Here is a 23,208-nt window from a genome sequence, read left to right on the forward strand (position 1 = left end):
TTAAAATAAAATGTTGAAAAAATTTGAAAACTAAAGTGAATAATATATACAAAGGGTACTAGGAAAGTTTTGCAATATGACGCGACGCAACAATGAATCACAGGAAGCTGCTTGTTGCTGAATGTTCATATGTGCATAGTAGCCGCCGTGCCAAGTCGATGGGCTCAGTTATTCATTAGTAGTGAGAGTGTAAAGTGCTTGCGATGGCATCGTCGTCACGAAATGAGATAAGGACAGTTTTGCGGTATAATTTCGTGCGTGGTTTAACCATAGACCAGTGCTTAGAAGAAATGACTCTTGCACTAGATGATGATTGTCCACATCGTACAACGATATTCAGGTGGTATAGAGAATTCCAAAGGGGAAATTTCACTCTGGAGGATTCTGAGAGGCCGGGAAGGCCACGAACGTCAGTTACGGAGGAAAACGTTACTGCTGTGAGGAAAATGCTTGACGAAAACAGACGAGTAACCTACCAACAGATAGAGGATACTTTGGGCCTAAATGCACCAGCAATTCATTCGATTCTGCAAGATCATTTGCACGTGAAGAAACTTTGTTCTCTCTGGGTGCCGCATCAACTGACTGAAGAGCAGATGACACGACGTGTGATTTGGTGCCGGGAGATGTTAAAAAAGTTTGATAAGGGACAATCTCGGTATGTGAACAACATCGTGACAGGTGACGAGACTTGGCTGTACTGTTACGATCTGCCGACCAAGGCTCAAAACAAAGTTTGGGTCTTTGATGATGACGACACCCGTAATTGTCAGAAAATCCCGATCTGTAAAGAAGAAAATGATAGCTGTATTTTTCAAATCGAGTGGAATTGTGGAACGTGTCGTTTTGGACATGCAGAAGACAGTCACAGCTAAGTGGTATACTGAACAATGCCTGCCTAAAGTCATTGGAAGAACCTGCGGCCAAAGTCAAGAATGGACACCTGGTACCTCCATCCCGATAATGCTCCAGCTCACTGCGCCAAAGCCTGCACCGAATATTTGACCATGACAGGACTGAAACTTCTCGAGCACCCTCCCTACAGGCCAGACCTTGCTCCCTGCGACTTTGCACTGTTCCCGCATGTGAAAATGAAGCTAAAAGGGAGGCGGTTTTCCAGTGATGAGGACCTTCTACGGGCTTGGGACAACGGGTGTGCTTTACTCCCTAGTGAAACTTGGCAGAACTGGTTTAAAGATTGGTTTCGCAGGATTGGAGAGGTGTATTGAATGTAGAGGAAATTACTTTGAATAAACAAAGCTGCATTGCAAAACTTTCCTAGTACCCTTTATAGGCCGCCGTATCCTAGTGGTCAGGCGCGCGGGTGCATAAGTACACGTGTATTGAGTGACCGGGGTTCAAGCCCGTGACTTCTGAATACGGTGCTGTTTCTTGTATTCTGTCTATTTAGGCCTGACGTAGCCCAGTGGTCAGGAGCGACAGTGCATAGCACGCGTTCCTTGTGTGGACCGGGGTTCAAGCCCGTGACTACTAAATACGATAAATATTTGTATTGACGATTTTTTGTAAACTCTACTGACTTGGTTGTCATGCCGGAGTATAAACAGAAAATTTATATATAGTGTGTATATATATTTAATTTTTTTTAAACTATTTATGCATATAGTAAGCAGAAATTATGTACATACATGTGACTGTTATGACTAGATGACTGTTATTTGTATCAACATGTCAGGGAAAGTACTAGAGAAAAGAATATCCTAGACCTCATCATCACACATGAATCAGATGACATAACAGGGCTAACAGTAGAGGAACCAGTAGCAGGAAGTGATCACAGAGTTCTACGGTGGATGATGACGAGAGAGGTAGCAGAAGTAAAAGGCAAAGGAATGGGTTTTAATTTCAGAAAAGGAAATTACGATGCCTTAAGGTACTGCATGGCCTCTATTAACTGGGTAAATATCGCGCAGAGAATGAATACAATTGAACTGTGGTACGCTTTTAAAACATTAATCACAGATGCCTTGAATGCGTATATACCATTAAAAAAATACTCCACGAGAAGGGTTCCAAGTTGGATGAATAGTGAAGTTGCCGCATTACTTGAGCAGAAAAAGGTGGCATGGAAAGGTTACAGAGCAATAAAAAGTACTGAAGCCTATAACAGCTACAAGATGATCTGTAATAGAGCCACAGAAAAGGTTCGACAGGCAAAGGCAGTTTATGAGAAATCACTAGCAAACAGAGCAAAGAGGGGGGATAAAGAATTCTTCGCATATATAAGTGCCAAGAAGAGCAGGACAAACCAGATTGGACCTTTACGTAAGGGAAAGGGGATAGTAATAAATAGACCAGCTGCCGTTGCAGATGAACTCAACAGTTATTTTGCATCGATATTTACAAATGAAAAGCCTTTTGTGGCAATGGGAAATTGTGGGAGCGAAGTTAAAAAATATGAAATTAATGATATTGAAATTTCGCAAGATTATTTAATGAAAAAACTTTCAAGCCTACAGACCAGTAAGGCTCCTGGAGTTGATGGAATATACCCTTTAGGGAGGCGGTAAGCGAGTGCATTGAACCATTGGGGCTAATTATGTGAGCATCACTAGATTCTGGGGAGATTCCCTTGAATTGGAAAAGTGCAAATGTATCTCCCATTCATAAGGGTGGCTCTAAAAGTGAAGTTGGAAATTATTGACCTGTCAGTCTGACTTCAGTAGTAGCGAAAATCATGGAGGCAATGATCAAGGGTGGAAATCAGGATCATTTGGATCGAATTGAAATTCTCAAGGATACTCAGCATGGTTTTGTAAAGGGAAAATCGTGTTTAACTAATCTGGTTAACTATTTCGAAAGGGTCACTCACGAGCTGGATTTAGGGAATAATTTCGGCTTTATAAGCTGGAACAGGTTGGAATCACTGGGAAAATCCTTAGATGGATATCTTCAGGGCAGGAAGCAGAGGGTTGTGATAAATGGCTATTCCTCAGATTGGGTTCGTGTAAGAAGTGGGATTCCCCAAGGATCAGTATTAGGACCACTGTTGTTTTTAATTTTCATAAACGACATTGATGAAGGGATAGAGGGCGTGATGTCTAAATTTCCAGATGTTAAAATTGGTAGAGTAGCTAATGATCACTGTCAAGCTGAGCTTCTTCAGAGAGACCTAGATAGACTTCAGGAATGGTCAGAAAAATGGCAGCTGTGCTTTAATCCAACAAAGTGTAAGGTATTACACCTGGGAAACAGTAATCCCAAAAAAACTTATTCACTTGGTGGAGTTCAACTAAACCCAGTACTGGAGGAAAGGGACTTGGGTGTTACAATACGGTCAGACATGAAATTCTCTGAGCATTGTAAACAGGTTGCAAGGAAGGCCCATGGTGTCCTATCGAACCTTTGCAAGTAGAGGTAGGGACGTGATAATCCCATTATATAAGGCTTATGTTAGACCACACTTGGAATACTGTGTTCAAGTATGGAGACTGCACCTAAAGAAAGACATCGAGCTTCTTGAAAGGGTGCAAAGATCGGCAAAAGGGCGTCCTTATGAAGAAAGACTTCGAATATGTGGGTTGCAGAGTTTGGAAACTAGAAACCTTAGAGATTTGATTAAGATGTTTAAGGCTCTGAGAGGCATCAGTAAAATGAATGAGGACGAAATTTTCAAGATTATAAATGATGCTAGAACTAGGGGACGTAAATTCAAGTTACGGGGGGAAATGTTTAGATTGGACTGCAGGAAGTTTTATTTTAGCCAGCGAGTTATAAATTACTGGAATATGTTGCCTTCATGGGTGGTAGAGGCCGACAGTTTGGGGAAATTCAAAGGTCATCTGGATAATACTTTCGGGTAAGGGAAGCGCATAGGATGATAGGTTTAATTTCCTTTTTATTTTTCTTTTATTTTTTTTATTTATTAATTATTATTATTTATTTTTTGTTTTTATTATTGTTTTGATCGGATTTTTTTTTTTTGGCTGGTGCAGCATAAGCCATAGGCTTTCTTGCACCATGCGGCCGTTACTAATACTAATACATGAATTTTGCACATTTCCCCTTTTTTGAAAGCAGTAACAGTTTAATCTTTACATAAAAAATAACTGTAAGTACTGCAATCTATTAAGAAAGGATGAAATATTGGTATACTCCATGCAAAATTTAAAAACCCATATACTTTTTCTCATATATTAAAGAAAGTTAGGTCATGTGCCACTGCCTTTGTTACAACTGAATACACCACCACCATTGCAGGGTTACACAAGGGGCCTAGGGCTAGTGGAAACTGTCCATAACTAGAGGCATAGTTACAGGATTCATCTTGAGCTTCTAATGCAGTTAAAGACTTAGAATCACTTAATTTAAAAGTCTCTTTTTTATTATTTTAATTGTATAATAAAATAATAGATGGTACTTCTATTATTTTAATAGAAGTACCATCTCACAGATAATTTAATATTTATAATTAAATTATTTCTATGAAAGTAAAGATGCATTCTGATATTTAGCCACTGACTTCCTAGTTACACTTCTGGCAGGGCCATGCAAATGGGGGGGGAGGGGGTTGCACCTATGCAAATCAAAGTCTTCACATTAACCTAACCAACATAAACTTAACCCCTTTTGCATCTGGGCCCCCAAGACTTGTGAAGGGAACAAATGGATGCTCTTATGAAGAAAGGCTTAAGTTCTGCAGATTGCAACTTCTGTAGACTAGGCACCTGCAAGGCAATCTGATTGAGGTGTATAAGGCCTTGAATGGATTGAGCAGGCTCAATGCTGATAGGATTCTTCTTCTTGCTCAGATTACAAATCTGAGGGGGCATAGACTGAAACTGAGGAAAGACAGTTGTAGAATTGATGTGCGGAAGTTTGCCTTTAGCCAGCGGGTAGTTGATTGCTGGAACAAACTTCCATCTGTTGTTGTTGAAGTTGATAGCTTAAATAAATTCAAGGCAGAACTAGACAAACATTTGGAATGAATGGATCAGTGAAATAGGAAGGGATTTTTTTTTTTTTTTTTTGCTAATGCTGTATAAGCTTGCTTTCTTGCATCAGTGCCTCTACTAATGCTAAAGTACCTTTCCACAGCCCTAAGTTCTGGTTATAATGATAAAAGCATCCTGGATTAAAGCAGAATGTGCAGAATGGAGGTAGGTGTATGTCCTCTATTGGGAAGGGCAGTTCAAAGGATAAATTGAGTATTTATAAATCTACAAAATTGACTTCTGTGCTAGGGAAAATAATGGAGTCAGCAGTTAAAGACAAGTTCATCAACAGAAATGGAGCTAGAAAAGCAATCACGACATTGATTTATTAAAAGGAACTCGCAGTGCAGAAATCTGGTTAGTCAGTTCTGCTATAATGTGCTCTTTCACAATGCGAATTTGTTCCATGACTGATATATTAGGGAACAATGCGAGCATAACGTGCTTTTTGTGTTGACTCATGCATGATTTCATCTGAGTAACACCAGTTAAACGCAAAACCGGGCACTAAGCTGAACATAACCTGCACAGCAATACAAGTTTATGAAGCTTAAATAATGTCAAACGTCAAATGTGTGACAGCTATATTTCCCATTTACTGTAGTTGTATTGGTCGGAGACTCACTGTTTTCATTTGATGTATTCACAAGATAACACATGATATTGTAGGCCACCTCAAGTTTTCAGGAGTTCACATTTTTCTGTTTGAACAGAAATTTTGGAAGGTGTGATAGCATAAACAGAGGAGCACATTTCTGGAGGTCACTACCATAAAACAATTTGCAGTTCCTGGTTTATAGAGCTTTTCAGTTAGTGCAATCTAATTATAAATGGGTAGTAAACTCGATCTTATTACATTTGCATTGGGTTTTTACATTATTATAGTGAATTGTGGTGAATTATAGTGAATTATAAATAGGGATTTTGAGACTAAAATGTGTAGTGAGACAAGCAGAAATTTTACTTGCATGAATACTGAGAAGTGAATCAATCTTCAACTTGAAAAATAAGTGATTGGATCTCTATGGAAAGAAAGAGCGAAGGAGGATAAGCAACTGTTTGCCATTTCTCAGTATTTTATGACTAAGATTTTTCAGGTCTAGGGTCAGTTCTTTACCAATGAGTACATTAATGGATTAATGAAATTAAAGAAATGTTTAATATGTTCACTGCTTCATTACAGAAATATGCAGTATTGGGAAACCACCCTACTTTTAGAACTTTTTCTCCAACTTTGACAGAAGAAAAACTGGATATTTTTGTCAAGCAACCTTTGCTGGAGGCTGACTAATTCAGTCACATTGGTAAGAAAACCCAAAAATGTCTCTGCCCTCTCCCATCTAGGTTGACTCAATCCTAGGTCCAAAAGGTCATCAGAAAAGTAAGCAGCATATGCATCAAACTGTTGAAGGTAAGTCATAAAATTAAGAATAACACATTTCCACAACATTAGAAAGTTCACATTAATACAGAATGTGCCATATGTCAGTTTACTGATAAAAGCAATTTAGCATGAGGTACATTACCAAACAGTATGAACAATATTTGCATTCTGTTCCGGGTAAAATAATGGAGTCACTAGTTAAAGATGAAATGCAGGATCATCTAGACAAGACTGCAGCAATAATTCAGACACAGCATGGGTTTGTTAAGGGAAAGTCTTGTCTGAAAAATTTGACTGGATATTATGATGTGATTACAAAAAAGAATTTTGATATCATATATTTGGATTTCAGGAAAGCTTTTGACACTGTTGCACATGGAAGACTACTGTACAAATTGGAGCAGAATGGTATTAAGGGTAAGTTGCTACAATGGATAAAAGGATGGTTGAGTAGGAGAAGACAGAGGGTGGTAATCAATGGGTGCTGCTCTTCGTGGACTAATGTTATTAGTGTCGTCCCACAGGGTTCGGTGTTGGGTCCACTCTTGTTTTGTATATTTATCAATGATATTGATGAAGGTATATCAGGCTTAATGTCGAAGTTTGCATATGATACAAAGGTTGGCAGGGTTGTTAATGACAGTAATGGCAGTGTGCTACTGCAACAGGATCTAGATAATTTGGGCAGATGGGCTAAGAAATGGCAACTGAAGTTTAACCTTGACAAATGCAAAGTACTGCATATTGGTAGAAGTAATCCCAGAGAAACGTACCAACTGTGTGGTATTACGCTTAAGGTGGTAGAAAATGAAAAAGACCTGGGAGTAATTGTGCAGTCAGATATGAAGTTTTCTGAGCAATGCAGACAGGCTGTCAGGGCAGGTCATGGGGTTTTGTCAATGATATACAGGAATTTTGCTAGCAGGGAAAAGGAGATGATTGTCCCCCTGTATAAGGCAATGGTCAGGCCACGCCTTGAGTACTGCATACAGGTCTGGAGGCCTCATTTTAGGAAGGATGTAGATTTGCTTCAGCATGTACAGAGAAGGGCAACAAGATTGGTGAGGGGAATGAAGGGATCCTCTTACCAAGAGAGGCGTAAGTTCTTCAAATTGCAGCAACTGGAGACTAGGCACCTGCAAGGTGATCTGACTGAGGTGTATAAGACCCTGAATGGGTTGAGCACACTGAATTCTGATGGGATTCTTCCACTTGTTCAGATTACAAACCTAAGGGGGCATAAATTCAAATTAAGGAAAGACATGTAGAATATAGATGTGTGGAAATTTGCCTTTAGCCCCCAGGTGGTTAATTGCTGGAACAAAGTTCCATCTGTTGTTGTGGGAAGTTGATAGGTTAAATAAATTTAAGGAGAAACTGGACAAACATTTGGAGGGAATGGTTGTGTGAATTTTTAAAATTTTTTTGTCTGATGCTGCATAAGCTCATATGCTTGCTTTCTTGCATCGCATGCCACTATTACTACTATCATAACAAATCTTATTAACAAAATATTATTAAATCAAATGGGTACGAAATCGACTTTCAAATTTAAATTCTACAAATTAATTTTCAGTAAACTGAGATATGGCCCACCCTGTGTTTCTCTGGAATATGAAATGATACTGATTACAAGAACTGTACTTTTGAGATAATAAGATATACTGTATCATAAGATACACTCACATTCTAGAAAGCAAATTTTGTAAACACACACACAATTGCATATATTTGAAGCATAAATTAAAAAGTAGTTAATAAACAAAATGTCAGTGCAGAACAAAACACAGACTTTAACATTCATCATAGAACTTCAAAAACTCATCATTACTGGTGCTTTAGTCTGAACTTTCACTTTCTTCAAAAAAGTACATTATTATCACTGCCATCAAGAGCATTGTTGGTTCCACATTTCATGAAATACTTGACAAGTGTTATTTTTCATTAATTCCCACAAATTGTTCACCAATTAGCACATCTGTAAAATTGTTGGTTACTTCCTTTGTCCTGTTACAGCAAAATCATGATTTAGTAGCTCCATCCATTTGATCCCTTCTTATGCATATGAAAGCTTTAAAGGGCTTGTTAATAGGGATGTACAGTGTCAAGCTAAGTTGCTAAGGAATCACAACTAACTTTGTTATTAATTCAGTACCTGTTCTTTTTGTTGCAATATGAAGTGGTCAAGTGCTAAAAGAGCTAGCTTTATTAGCTAGCTCTTTGACCACACTTGCTCTAGCCATGGCTAGAAATAAAAAAACAAAGACATAAGGGGATTTAAACAAAATTTTTCCAGGAGAAAGAATATATTGTATGATCTGGGAAACTGATTATTTTATACTATTTTTGGTTCAACCTTATTAGCATTAGCATTAGTAGAGGCATACAATGCAAGAAAGCAAGCTTATGCAGCATCAGCCAAAATAAAACCCCTCCCATTCATTCCAAATCCTGTCCAGCTCAGCCTTAAATTTATTTAGGCTATCAACTTCTACAACAAGATGGAGGTCTTCCACCAATCAACCTCTTGCTGGCTAAAGGAAAACTTCCGCACATCTATTCTACAACTGTCTTTCTTCAATTTCAATCTATGCCCCCTCAGGTTCTTAATCTAAGCAAGAGAAAGAATCTCATAAGCATTCAGCTTGCTCAACCCATTCAAGGCCTTATACGCCTCAATAAGATCACCTCGTGGGTGCCTACTCTCCAGGCGCTGCGATTTGCAGAACATAAGCAGTTTTCTTGGTAAGAGCACTGCTTTGTTTCCCTCACCAATTGTGTTTCCCTGCCCTTCTTTGTACTTTGCCAACATAGGCCCATCGCTTGCGCCTCTGTATTGCTAAAAATTCTGGAGACCCATCAAATTTGATGGGTGACCCGTCTGTCACCCATCAAATTCTCCGTGACAGTCCTCAGCAAATACACTATGGGATATCAGGAAGGTCAACTATAACTAACCTTGCAACAACCACTCTGCACATCTTAGATGCCTTTGAACAAAGACAGGAATTGTCAGTTATATATCTTGACATCCATTCCGCATTTGATGCCATCTATATACCTCATCTCCTGCGTCTCTTAGAAAACTACTTCAATTTTCGCGGCAATGTTCTCTGGTTCCTAGAATCTCTCCTATCGAAGAGGACCCTTATTCTAAAGATCGGAACAAAGACCTTCACACGTCACATAACTGCCGGTGTACCTCAAGGGGGGGTCCTGTCTGGCATTCTCTTCTCAGCAATCATGGTGCCATTTGTGACCAATAAGTGCAATTGGATCACATATGCTGACGATGTCAAGCTCCTTACTAGAATATCGCCATCCAACTCGGCAGCCGAAATCACTCAGCAAATCACTAGCAAACTGCAGGACATGGCTGACTACCTCAATACCTTCAACCTCCAAATCAACCCCCTAAAATCGGCACAAATAACTTATTCTCTAAAGGACAGCCGAACAACGTTGGAGCCTGTGCTTAACGGCTCCTCAGTTCCAAGTGTTCAAACACACAAAGATCTGGGGGTCGTTTTCGACTCCAAACTATCTTTCAACGATCACATAAACCTCATACAGTCGAGGCTGAATTCACTACGCTGGGTCACCAAACAACAGCTGCTCCACACCACCGACCCACAACTGGTAAAAAGATACATCGTATCAATCCTTTACCCGACAATACTGTATGCTTCAGAGATATAGGCATCGGCCGCCGAATCCAACATTAAAAGAATATTCTCTGCCGAATTCTGGCTTCTAAAATGGGCCAACAGCAAACTCCACCTTCCCCCAGCTCTCAGATCAACGCAGTTAGCAGAAGCTCTTCACCTACGCAGGCTCCGGTCCTACATCGGAGAAAGAAGGCTGCTGTTCACCATCAAGATGGCCACCGGTAAAATTACAGAGCCGAACTTCTGGGATCACTGCTCTTGGCGCATTTCTCCCCCTTATCTCTGGTCTTCAGCACAGCTGCTAGCAAACCGTAACCGGCTAGTACTAACCGACAGATTCCTGCCAAAGCAAATGCTGCCCTCACTGCAAGCCATCGACGGGGACCTCCAAGAAGTGGTCAATAATAAAAAATACAGGAAGGGTATCCTCGTCGAACTGAAAATGTAAAACTGTGCTTTGTTAATAATCTGATTTATCTTTTTTTCTCATGTGTATCTCTTTTGTAAATATGTTTTGTTAACCCCTGGCACCACCATGCCGTGACGGGACTAATTGTATGTCTATCATTGCTGCAATTAAAGATTCTATTCTACTCTACTTGTTCTAGCAACTCGACATCCTTCCTAAAATGAGGCCTCCAGACCTGTGTACAGGTCTGGAGGCCTCATTTTAGGAAGGTGATTATCCCGTTGAACATTGCCTTGTACAATGGGATAATCACCGTTGTCCCTGCTATCAAAACTCCTATATATCATTGGCAAGACTCCGTGACCTGCCATGGCAGCCCATCTGCACTGCTCAGCAAACTTCATATTTGACTGCACAATTACCCCCAAGTCTTTTTCACTTTCCTGAGTGTAGTACCACACAGTTGGTACGTTTCTCATGAGTTATTCTATCCATATGCAGTACTTTGCATTTGTCAATGCAAAGTACTTCAGTTGCCACTTCTCAGCCCATTTGCTCAACTTGTCTAGATCCAGTTGAAGTAGCGTACTGTCACTAACAACCCTGCCAACCTTTGTATCATCTGCAAACTTGGAGATTAATCCTGATATACCTTCATCAATATCATTCATGAATACACAAAACAACAATGGGCTCAACACCGAACCCTGGATAACTCCACTAATAACTTTTGTCCATGAAGAGCAGTGTCCATTAATTACCACTCTGTCATCTCCCACTCAACCTTCCCTTTATCCATTGTAGCAACTTACCTCTCCAATTTGTACAACAAACTTCCATGTGCAATGGTATTAAAAACTTTCCTGAATTCCAAGTATATGATATCAAAATTATTTTTGACATTCAGTTCCTTTGTGACCACATCATAGTATCCAATCATATCAGTTAGATAAGACCTCCCTTTAACAAACCCATGCTGTGTCTTAAATATTACTGCATTCTTGTCTAGATGATCCTGCAATGCATCTTTAACCAGTGACTCCATTATTTTCCCCGGAACACAAGTTAAACTAAAAGGTCTATAGTTACTTGTCACCTTTTGAACCCCCTTTGTGAATTGGTGATACATTTGCACTCCTCCAGTCAAGGAAGCTCTGATAATTACGGCTAAAGGTTTGCTTACTTCCTTTGCTGATTCCTTTAATATAACTGGATAGATCCCAACCACCCCAGGTGCCTTCCTTTATGTTTAACTTCAACGATTTCTTCTCCACTTTGCTCTCAGTTATCACAAAATCACTTAGCTCCCTGTTCGAGTTGGATAAACATCTGGCATTCCCCTCATTGAATAACTCCTCATGTGTGAATATAGATGCAAAATACTCATTCAGTTTATCAGCTCCCTGAGCATGATCATCAATAGTCAACCCATCTATGTTAAGTGGTCCAATCTGATTCATCCTTTTCCTTCTAGAGTTTACATAAATAAAGAACTCTGTTGTTTTTCTTTGCGTCCTTTGCCAAATATTTCTTGTAATCTGCCTTCGCCTGCCTAACCTCCTTTGTGACTTGATTACAGACAAGCTTATATCTGCCGTTGGCTTCTGTGTTGCCTGATAATTTATATGCATCCCATGCATTTTTCCTTCCTTTTCATCTGACATCATTTTAGGCCTAAACTTTGAACAGTATTTCTTAGTTGGTATTAAAAGCATAGCAGCCTCCAAGATTAAGTCCCTGAAGGCTTCCCATTTAGAATTCACCATTGGTAACATCATCAGTTGATCCCACAGAATTTAAAAACTGTCCGAGACCACTGTAGTCACTTTTATGAAAACAAAAACTCTTCCTTCTACCCTTGATGGCAGTTACATATTTAAGTAAATCCCACATCAGTACATTCTGATCACCGTCACCCAGTGGTTCCTTTATCTGCAAATTCTTAATGAATGAATAATCACTGCTAATTATCAGATCAAGAGTATTACTCCCTCTGGTTCCTCTTGAACATGCTGCTGTAGAAAACAGTCATCCAGTCCAAAAAAGTCTTGCTAGTGTGCAAGTGACCAACTCAAGTTCCAGTCAATATCTGGTAAGTTAAAATCTCCCATTATCAGACATTCTGATTTACTGGCCCACTATTTCTCTGCTCATTATACTCATCAGATTCATTAGGCCTATAACACACACACACATTTTTTTCCTTTCCCAGTGCTTATGTCACACCAACCAGACTCAACATTGCATTGTCCACCAACATCAATTGGATGCACTTCCATAGATTGTGTTTCTTAACTAATAGCATAACCCCTCCTCCCTTCCTGTCCTGTCTGTACACATTGTACTGCTTATATCTGTGTGACATGTCTCTGATATCCCAATTATCTGCCTTTGATGTCTTGACTAGCACTTCAAGTTCATCAAATTTATTAACTATACTCCTAGTATTGGTGTACATGCAAGTATACATGCCTGTTTCTACTCTTAGTTACCTTAACACAGCCCACGTATTTATTTGTTCCACTATCACTTCTGGAATCGGAGCAATATGGTCTTACTTGCTAATGCTCCTAAAAACCAAATAACAACTTCTGGAAACCTCCACTGCCTTGCTTTCCATGCTGCTCATCCCAATAGAAGCAGTGCAAGAATCATATTTGCCTTTGCCTGCGGCCACTGTTAACCTTTTAGTCTGTGCATCTCCCCAAGCTAGCAGTTTTCCAACCCACCTAACACTGCCTTGATAGCACCAGCAAATATTCTTGCACCCTTTCTATTTAAGTGTACTCCATCCCTGTAGAAGCAGTCTCTCCTGTCCACAAGCACAGACCAGGCTGAAAAAAATTCTATCCCTTGAGCTTTGCAAAATTTCTTCAGTGCCAAATTGATTGACAAGGCTCTCATTATATACTCCCTCCTATCATGTCTGGGCAGAATTGCAGACACGTTCACATTCAACCCTAACTTGCGACTTTTTTTCAACATTGATCTGTACTTGTGTAAATCTGCAGAGCTCTTATTCTTAATGTCATTAGTTCCAACGTGTACAACAGTATCAACCTTTTGTGCCCTTAAAAGAAGACATTGCTCAACATCAACTTTTGCCCCTGGCAGACATACCCTGGTCCTGTTGAACCTATCCTTCTTGCACAGTATATTCCCATCTCCCTGACAATAGAGTCACCCACAATAACTAGTTCCTTTCGTACCAGCACATTCTACCTTGGAGATTGTTAAGTAGCCACTTATTTTGATAGTAATATGATGTGTAGGTGGTTTACACCATGGGTGTGTTATATAACCTGTTTCCTCTGTACGATGTGCAGGGGATTGTGGAAAGTTAAAAGTTGAGATTTTTTTTTAGTTACTAAGTTTTATTGTTATTATTTTTTCCTGGTGGGTGATCAGGTGATGGTTTCCTGGATAGAACGACCTACCTCCTCGTGGTGGGGCGGAGACACCATCCCTGCTGAGAGGCTAAAGGTCGTTCTGTCAAAATTTAATTTGGCCATTAGTCAAGACTGACTGATGTTCTAATTGTGATATTACATAACCAGTTAAAGGTTAGGGTTGAGAGGATCACAACACTGGAACAAATTGGAATATGGGCGACAGCCTAGGAGGCCAATACGTAAGAGTCTGACACAAAAAAAATCCCTTACAACACTGAAATAATTTTACTTCAGTTAACTGCAGTTTATTAGTTTCACATGCCCAACTAGTAGAGATGCTGGGACTTTTATGATTACTAATAACTGAAATAATTAAAAGAATTAAATCTAAACAGATACCCAAGTCAGGATTAGTTTTTGCCATCAAAAACCCATCAAAGTATACAGTTAATATTAGTGGTCTTTTACGTCAGTGTTTCCCAACCTGTGTGTGGTCCATGTAACTTATGAAAGTAATCTTCAGAGAATAATTCCATGATGGGAAATACAGGTGTGCCTATAACAATCCAATGCACACTACTTATGTTAATTACAAGCATGCACAGTTTAATATTTTTGTGGTCTGAAACCTAAACGTAAAGGTGGTTACTACCTCAAGTATAAAAGTGGTCCATATCTGAAAAATATTAGGAAACATTGCTCTATAACTTAAAAAATAAAAAAACCTGACACACTGTGTACAGAATTCACTAAATTGTGTTTTTTGTTGGAAAAAATCTATAAGAAATAGTTTAAATAGCAATTATTAAAAATTTATTTTTAATTCTACCAACTATATTCAACAATAAGATCAAAAAATATTTTTAGAAAGAAGTCTTGTTATCCAAAAAAATTTTATTTCCCTCGACTGCCACAAGATCAAATTTCAGTCAAGCTTGTGAAAACAAAACCCTATAGAAATTAACATGGCAGGTGCTTTTTTTTAATCCAAAACAAAGCCTTAAAAGAATTTTTTATAACTGTATTTCTCCAATAAAAAAAATTAATGATGCAGTTTGGTGGGTGGGTTTTACCATACTTGAGAAATACTAAAATTATCACATTTATTTTTTAAGAAATTTGCACAAAATTCACAAAGATTTTTCTGTTTTTGGTTGATGATTTTCAACAGCATGTCTACTTGACAGTTAAAACTATTATTAGCTTCTAATATTCTTCACAAAACAATTTTTTTTTCAATCATCTCCAAATATACTTTTATGTACTTGTGACATTTTTCAAATGGCCAATTCATTTATAATTGATATGATGAAAGACAGGATACCAACAGGAATAATTGGTAAGAAGGTACTTGTTAAATTTCCTTACTTGCAATAAAAATGATATTCACCATATAATTATTTTATTAACGTGAGATCATATATAAGAAGTTAAACAGCTATTTACTTGCAAGTAATAAACAATTAATTGCCTTACTTTAAACAGTTATTTTCATTTCTTTATTTATTTTTTGCTTGTCTTGAAGCATATGTATTTATCTCTTTATTTAAAAATGGCATGATATTAGAGATATGCTGTTTATCAAGAAATGAGTTTCTGTATCAGTAAGATATACAACATAAATTTACCTTTACAGAGAACTACAGGTATTTTATAACTACTTAACAAGATGAAAACACCAAAGTGTAATGTTTCAAACTTTAAAAGAAAGGTATCACAAATAAACAACAATTGCTATTTTCAATGGCACTTTGTTTAAATCACATATGGTATAAATTTTTGTAATCTAATTATCCTATTAAAAAACAGTATCAAACAGAATTAATATTAAAATGCAAAATGTCTATACAAAAAAGTGCCATTAAAACAAATGTATTCTTAATTAAAGATTTTCTGAAGATATTTAACAAAGAACAAAAAAAAGTTATGAATATGTTATGAAGTTGTGCTCTTCAGCTACTACCATATTTTTCAGTTGGTCCATCGATTCCACTTCATAAGGGAACTGTGGGAGAGAAAAAAAGACCACTGAAAAAATTGAGCATTATTATTTACTAACATGAATGCATTATATAATTTTAGTATTCAATACAGTAGAGTCAAATGATACAAGAAAGAATTTTTTTCAACATCAAGCCAAAAGAAAAAGGAGAAAAGAATAAAACATATAAATAAAATAATAATAATTAAAATAAAACTGAATATTCATGCTGTTCCCATTCCCATGAACTATCCCACCAAATCTACCTTAAACTTAGCCAACAATTTAACTATATATAAAGGAGTGTTTTTTAAAATGAGATTCATCAACAAGTACAGGAAACAGTATTGTAAAAACTGAACTGGGAAATGTACACAAAATAAACAACTATATTTCATTGTTAATACAGCTTGAACAAACTCTGTGATATATGTTTTGTAAAGGAAATGCACTGTTTCCACATGTTATCCATAAATTATTTACTAATACTTATATTCCTCTCAAAGGGTGAAAATCAGTTACAGGAAAAGAAGTATTGTGACTTTTGTGTATGGTTGGCCCAAGTTTGGTCTTACAGTTTGTGGAACACAAAATAGCATGCTGATAGTGGGTACTACAGCCTGCCAAACTAAAATGACCCACAGATTTGACATCTCAGATAACCAAAAATGGTAATCTGAGATATCAATCAAAACAAGAAAAATAGTCATCTAAAATATACTAATTATTTCTGTTCTAACAAGTCTCAACTAATTCAAAATTTTAATTTCAAGCCCTTCTGGGGTTGGTTGGTTAACTTGGGTGTTTATCATCACACAATGACAACTACGACAAAATTGTGACTTATCGTAGTTGCGGATTTAACCTTATCGAGGCAGTGTTAGGTGGGTCGGTAAAATGCTAGCTACGGGGCATACAAGGACTAACAGCAGCCGCTGGCAGAAGTGAAAGTGATTCTTGCACTGCTTCTATTGGAATGAGCAGCAGCCTGGAAAACAAGATGCAGGGTATTTCAGACTGCTGGGAATCATTGTGGTACAAGTAAACTCATGGGTTCTGTTAGGGTAGCTAAGAATAGGAACAGGTGCAGGATACACCAATGCTAGGAGTTCAGTAAATAAATTTGATGAATTTGAGGTGTTGGTCAAAACATCAAAGGCAGATATTGTTAGGATATCAGACATCTCACACAGATAAAAGGAATGCAGAACTGGAATTTGGGGAGTACAATGTGTATAGACAGGATAGGAAGGGAGGAGAGGTTATGCTATTAGTTAAAAAAAAACACAAAATACAAGGAAGTGCTGCCAGTTGACTTCGCTGGACAGTGCAGTGTTGAGTCAGTTTGGTGTGACATAAGCACTGGGGGATCAAAATTGAGAATAGGAGTGTGTTATAGGCCTAATGGTCTCTGATGAGTATAATAAAAGACTGTACAGGGAAATAGAGTGGGCCAGTAAATCAGAGTCTTATAATGGGGGATTTTAGTTTCCCGGATATTGAATGGAATTTGTAGATTGGTGACTCACACACTAGCAAGGCTTTTGGGGATTTATTACACGATTGTTTTCTGCATCAGCATGTTCGGGAGGCAACTAGAGGGAGTAATACTCTTGATCTGATTATCAGTAGTGATTCATCATGCATTAAGAATATGCAGATAAAGGAACCACTAAGTGACAGTGATCACAGTGTGCTGAAGTGAGATTTACTCAAAGAGGTAACTACCATCGGGGGTAAAGGGAAGGGTTTTCGCTTTCATAAAGGCGACTACAAAGGTCGGATTAAATTCTATATGGTGGGACCAACTGATGTTACCAACAGCAAATTCAAAATGAGAGGCATTCAAAGAATTAATCTTGCAAGCTACTAGGCTTTACATACCAACTAAGAAATATTGTTCAAGGTTTAGGCCTAAATGGATGTCAGATGAACTAATGAGACATGTGGCAGAGAAGAAAAATGCATGGCATACATATAAATTAATGGATGACATGGAAGCCTATGATAGATATAAGCTGATCTGTAACCAAGTTACAAAGGAGATTACGCAGATTATTAGAAATCTTTGGAAAGAGATGCAAAGAAAAACAGGTTCTTTACCTAGGAAAGGGATGAATCAGATTCGTCCACTGAATATTAATGGGTCAACTGTTGATGATCCTGCTCAGGTGGCTAACAAACTGAGTATTTTGAATCTACATTCACACAGGAGTTATTCAGGGAGGGGAATGTCAGAGGTGAATTTTAAACTCTGACATTGAGCTAGATGATTTTGTAATAACTGAGAGGAAAGTGGAGGAGAAATTGTTGAAGATTAACAGAAAAAAGGCACCTGGGGTGGATGGGATCTATTGTAATATTATAGGAGTCAGCAAAGGAAGTAAGCAAACACGTAGCCATAATTATGAGAGCTTCCTTGGACTCAACGGCAGGTACCCATGGACTGGAGATGTAAAAATGAGACTCCAATTCACAAAGGAGGATGAAAGGGTGATACAAGTAATTATAGACCTGTGAGTTTAACTTCTGTTTCAGGGAAATTAATGGAGGCACTGGTTAAAGAAGCACTGCAGGATCATCTAGACAAGACTTCAGTTATAGCTCGGACACAGCATGGTTTTGTTAAGGGAAAGTCTTGCCTGACCAATTTGATTGGATACTATGATGTCACAAAGGAACTGGATGCAGGGAATAACTTTGATATCATATATTTGGATCTTAGAAAGGCTTTTGATACTGTTGCACATGGAAGACTGCTGCACAAATTGGAGCAGTGTGGCATTGGAGGCAAATTGCCGCTATGGATAAAGGGATGGTTGAGCGGGAGAAGACAGAGTGGTAATCAATGGACACTGCTCATCGTGGACTAATGTTATTAGTGGAGTCCCTCAGGGTTGGGTACTGGGCCCATTGTTGTTTTGTATATTTATCTTGATATTGATAAATATACAAAACAACAATTTATATTGATAAAGGTATATCAGGCTTAATGTCCAAGTTTGCAGATGATACAAAGGTTGGCAGGGTTGTTAAGGACACTAATGACAGTACGCTGCTGCAACAAGATCTAGAAAAGTTGAGCAGATGGGCTGAGAGGTGACAAATGAAGTTTAACATTGACAAATGCAAAGTACTACATATGAGAAGCAGTAACCCCAGAGTAATGTATCATCTGTGTGGTACTGCACTGACAGTGGTGGAGAATGAAAAGGACCTGGGGGTAATTGTGCAGGCTGATATGAAGTTTTCTGAGCAGTGCAGACGCTCTGCAAGAGTAGCTCATGGTGTTTTGTTGATATATAGGAATTTTTCTAGCAAGGATAAGGTGGTGATTATCCCCTTGTATAAGGCGATGGTCAGGCCACACCTTGAGTACTGTATACAGGTCTGGAGGCCTCATTTTAAGAAGAATGTAGAGCTGTTGGAACAAGTACAGATAAGGGCAACAAGATTAGCGAATGGAACAAAGAGTTGTTCTTACGAAGAAAGGCTTAAGTTTTGCAGATTATAGTGTCTGGAGACTAGGCACCTGTGAGGTGTATAAAGCCTTGAATGGCTTGAGAATGCTCAATGCTTATGGGATTCTTGCTCAGAATAATCACCTGAGAGGGCATAAATTCAAATTGAGGAAACACAGTTGTAGGATAGATCTGTAGAAGTTTGCCTTTAGCCAGCGGGTAGTTGATTGGTGGCCAGACTTCCATCTTTTGTTGTGGAAGTTGATAGCCTAAATAAATTTAAGGCTGAGCTGGATAGGTATTTGAAACGAATGGAGGGGTGAAATGGGAGCAGATTTTTTTTGGCTGATGCTGCATAAGCTTGCATCGTATGCCTCTACTAATGCTAATTAAATGAACTATATCTCTACTGAGATTTATTTCATTCTGCAGAAATGCATATTAGCAACAGCAAATGATGCAAGGAAGCAAGCTTATAAAGCTTCAGATAAAAAAGGGGGGGGGGGAGAAAAACACTACCTACCTCATCTATTTCTCCCCTCTAATAATTTGTCTAATTCTTCCTTAAATTTATTCAAATTACCCATCATCACAACACCAAATGGTAGTTTGTTCAAATCAATCACTCTTTGGTTGAAAGCAAATTTTCCCACATGCTTTTTATATTTAAATTTATGTCCCCTTGTGTGTTATTTGAGGAAGAGTTAGGATCCCATCCAAATCCAATTTACTCAATCCATTTAAGAACTTAAAACACTACAATCACGTCTTCTCAGTTCCTAGTTTCCAGATGCTGCAATTAGCAGAACTGGAGTCTTAGATAATGGTAAGAGTGCTGTTTGAATCTGTTGTAACAGGTATAGATAAGAATAACCAGATTCATATACTTCCTAAAATGAGGCTTCCACACCTGTATGCAGTAGTCAAGATGCAACCTACTGACTGTCTTATAAATGGGATAATCATCTCCATGTCCCAGCTGAAGAAATTCCGATATATCATTCACAGAAAATCCCATGAGCTGCCTTAACAACCTGTCTACACTACTAAGAAAACTTATGTTAGACTGTGTAATTATCCCCAGGTCGTCTTCTTTCTCCAATAACTTAAGTGCAGTACCACCCAAGTGTATATCATTCTTGGATTATGGCTCCCCATATACAGCAGCTGCATTTTTCAATGTTAAAATTAGCCAAGTGGGACAAGAAGTGTCTCATCTGGCTAATTTTTCTCTTGTTGCAGCATCATGCCGATCTCTGTCATTAACGACCTTTCCAACCTTCATATCTTCTACAAACTTTTATGTTAAGCTTGGTAGTCTTCAGCAATATTGTTAATAAATAAGTATATGATGTCAACATTATATTTTTCATCCACTTTCTTTGTAGCCAATCAGACTGGTCAGACTTTCCCTTAAAAAATCTGTACTTTGATTTCAGTATAACTGCATTTCTGTGAAGATGATCCTACATTACCTCTTTGATGACTCCATTATTTTCTCTAGAACAGAAGTCAAACTTACAGATCTATAATTGCTCACTTCTCCCTGTGATCCTCCTTTATGAACAGGGGAAACTTATGCATTTTCCAAACCAGACAGACTTACCTTGAATTCAAGGATACTCTCATAATTATGGCTCAAGGTTTATTTGCTTCTTTTAATATAACTGGATAAATTCCATCACCCCAGGTGCCTTATTTGCTTTTTAGACTCAAAGATTTCTCTTCCACGTTCTAGTCAATTATCACAGTCATTCAGCTCTCATTTATAAGTTGGTATTCTTCTGTTATATCCATCCCTAAGCACTTCTTCATGCATGAATATAGATGTAAAATATTAAGTTTGTCACTCACCAATCAGTACAGGATCATCAAGTTACACCATTCATACCTAGACGGCTGGTGTGATTCATTCCTTTCCTTCTAGTGTTAAGATGAGCAAAGAACTCCTTGCTGCTTTTCTTCGTATTCCTAGCCAGACTTTTCATAATCTGCCTCAGCCGGCCTAATCACTTTTGTGACTTGATTGCAGACTAGTTTGTTCTTATTGTATGTTTCGGTGTCCTCTGATAATTTATAATCATCCAATTCATTCTTATTCTCTGTCACTAGTCTCATATGTTTCTCTAATTCATTTAAGTCTAAACCTTGAACAATATCTCTTAGTTGGGACATGATACTGCCAAGGGGGATGTCTTTGTGTGTGCACGATGTAAGGAGTGCAAGGAAATCAGGCGACAACTCAGCGTTGTTATGGGCCTTTATGAGAGCTTGAAGGACAGGGTGGATGCCCTCGAAGGAAATAAATTGAGGGGCCCATCAAGCTCTCAGCCGCCCACATCAACGCCAGAGCTTGCACTTGGTCATCAGGCAACACAGAGGCAGCCCCCTAGGCAGAATGCGCTGGTCCCACAGGAACTAGTAGTTGTTGGTGACTCTATTGTCAGGGAAGCGGGGAACATGCTTTGAAAAAAGGATAGGTGGAATAGGACCAGGGTATGTCTGCCAGGGGCAAAGGGTGATGACGTTGTAGAGTGGATATCATCTTTTAAGGGCACAAAAGGTGATATAGTTGTACACGTTGGCACTAATGATATTAAGAGTAGGAGACCGGCAGAATTACTTAGCAAGTACAGGTCACTGTTGAAAAAAAGCCGTGAATTAGGGTTGAATTTGAAAGTGTTTGCAATTCTGCCCAGACACAACAGGAGGAAGTATATGATGAGAGCCTTGTCGATCAATTCGGCCCTGGAGGGATTGTGCAAGGCTCAAGGGGTAGAATTTTTTTCAACCTGGACTGTACTTGTTAACAGGAGAGATTGCTTCTACAGGGATGGGATACACTTAAATAGAAAGGGTGCAAGAAATTTTGCTGATGCTGTCGAGGCAGAATTAGGTGGGTCGGAAAACTGCTAGTTGGGGGGATACAAGGACTAATAGATTAACAGTAGCCACTGGCAGAGGTGGAAGTGATTCTTGCACTGCTTCTATTGAAATGAGCAGAAGCCTGAAAAACAAGATGCAGGATATTTCAGAGACTGCTGGGAGTCATTGCGGTACAAGTAAACACATGGGTTGTGTTAGGGTAGCCAAGAATAGAAACAGGTGCATGTATACCTGCGTGTACACCAATGCTAGGAGTTTGGTAAATAAATTTGATGAATTTGAGGTATTGCTCAAAACATCAAAGGCAGATATTGTTGGGATATCAGAGACATGGCGTCACACAGATATAAGGAATGCGGAACTGGAATTTGGGGAATACAATGTGTATAGAAAGGATAGAGAGGGGAGGAGGGGTTATGCTATTAGTTAAGAAACACAAAGTCCAAGGAAGTGAAGCCAGTCGACATCGATGGACAGGGCAGTGTCGAGTCAGTTTGGTGTGACATAAGCATAGGGAAATCAAAATTGAGAGGAGTGTGCTATAGGCCTAATGACTCTGATGAGTATAATAAGATATTGTACAGGGAAATAGAGTGGGCCAGTAAATCAGAGAGTCTTATAATGTGGGATTTTAATTTCCCAGATATTGACTGGAATTTGTGGGTTGGTCACTCGCACACTAGCAAGGCTTTTGTGGATTTATTGGATGATTGTTTTCTACATCAGCATGTTCGTGAGGCAACAACAGGGAGCAATACTCTTGATCTGATTATCAGTAGTGATTCTTCATGCATTAAGAATCTGCAGATAAAGGAACCACTAGGTGGCAGTGATCACAGTGTGTTGAAGTGGGATTTACTCAAGGAGGTAACTACCATCAGAGGTAAAGGGAAGGGTTTTTGTTTTCGTAAAGGTGACTATGATGGTCTGAGACAGTATTTAAATTCTATACAGTGGGACCACCACTGAGGATGTTACCAACAGCAAACTCAAAATGGGAAGCATTCAAGGAACTAATCTTGGAGGCTACCAGGCTTTACATAGCAACTAAGAAATATTGTTCAAGGTTTAG

The 23,208-nt window shown here is 38.6% G+C and overlaps 1 protein-coding gene across 1 annotated transcript in view; it reads right to left on the reverse strand.

Moving 5' to 3' along the window:
• Positions 1-15,653: 15,653 nt before the first annotated feature.
• LOC150077004 (RNA-binding protein 4-like) overlaps positions 15,654-23,208 on the reverse strand; it is a 335,818-nt gene continuing 328,263 nt past the window's right edge. Inside the window, exon 9 of the mRNA XM_090386802.1 lies at positions 15,654-15,813. The gene's annotated coding sequence lies outside the window, so the exon portion shown is untranslated. The remainder of the gene's footprint in view (positions 15,814-23,208) is intronic.

Source organism: Mastigoproctus giganteus, chromosome 12 (assembly GCF_048544385.1).
Source record: "Mastigoproctus giganteus isolate SK-2022 chromosome 12, ASM4854438v1, whole genome shotgun sequence".
NCBI classification, from domain to species: Eukaryota; Metazoa; Arthropoda; class Arachnida; order Uropygi; family Thelyphonidae; genus Mastigoproctus; species Mastigoproctus giganteus.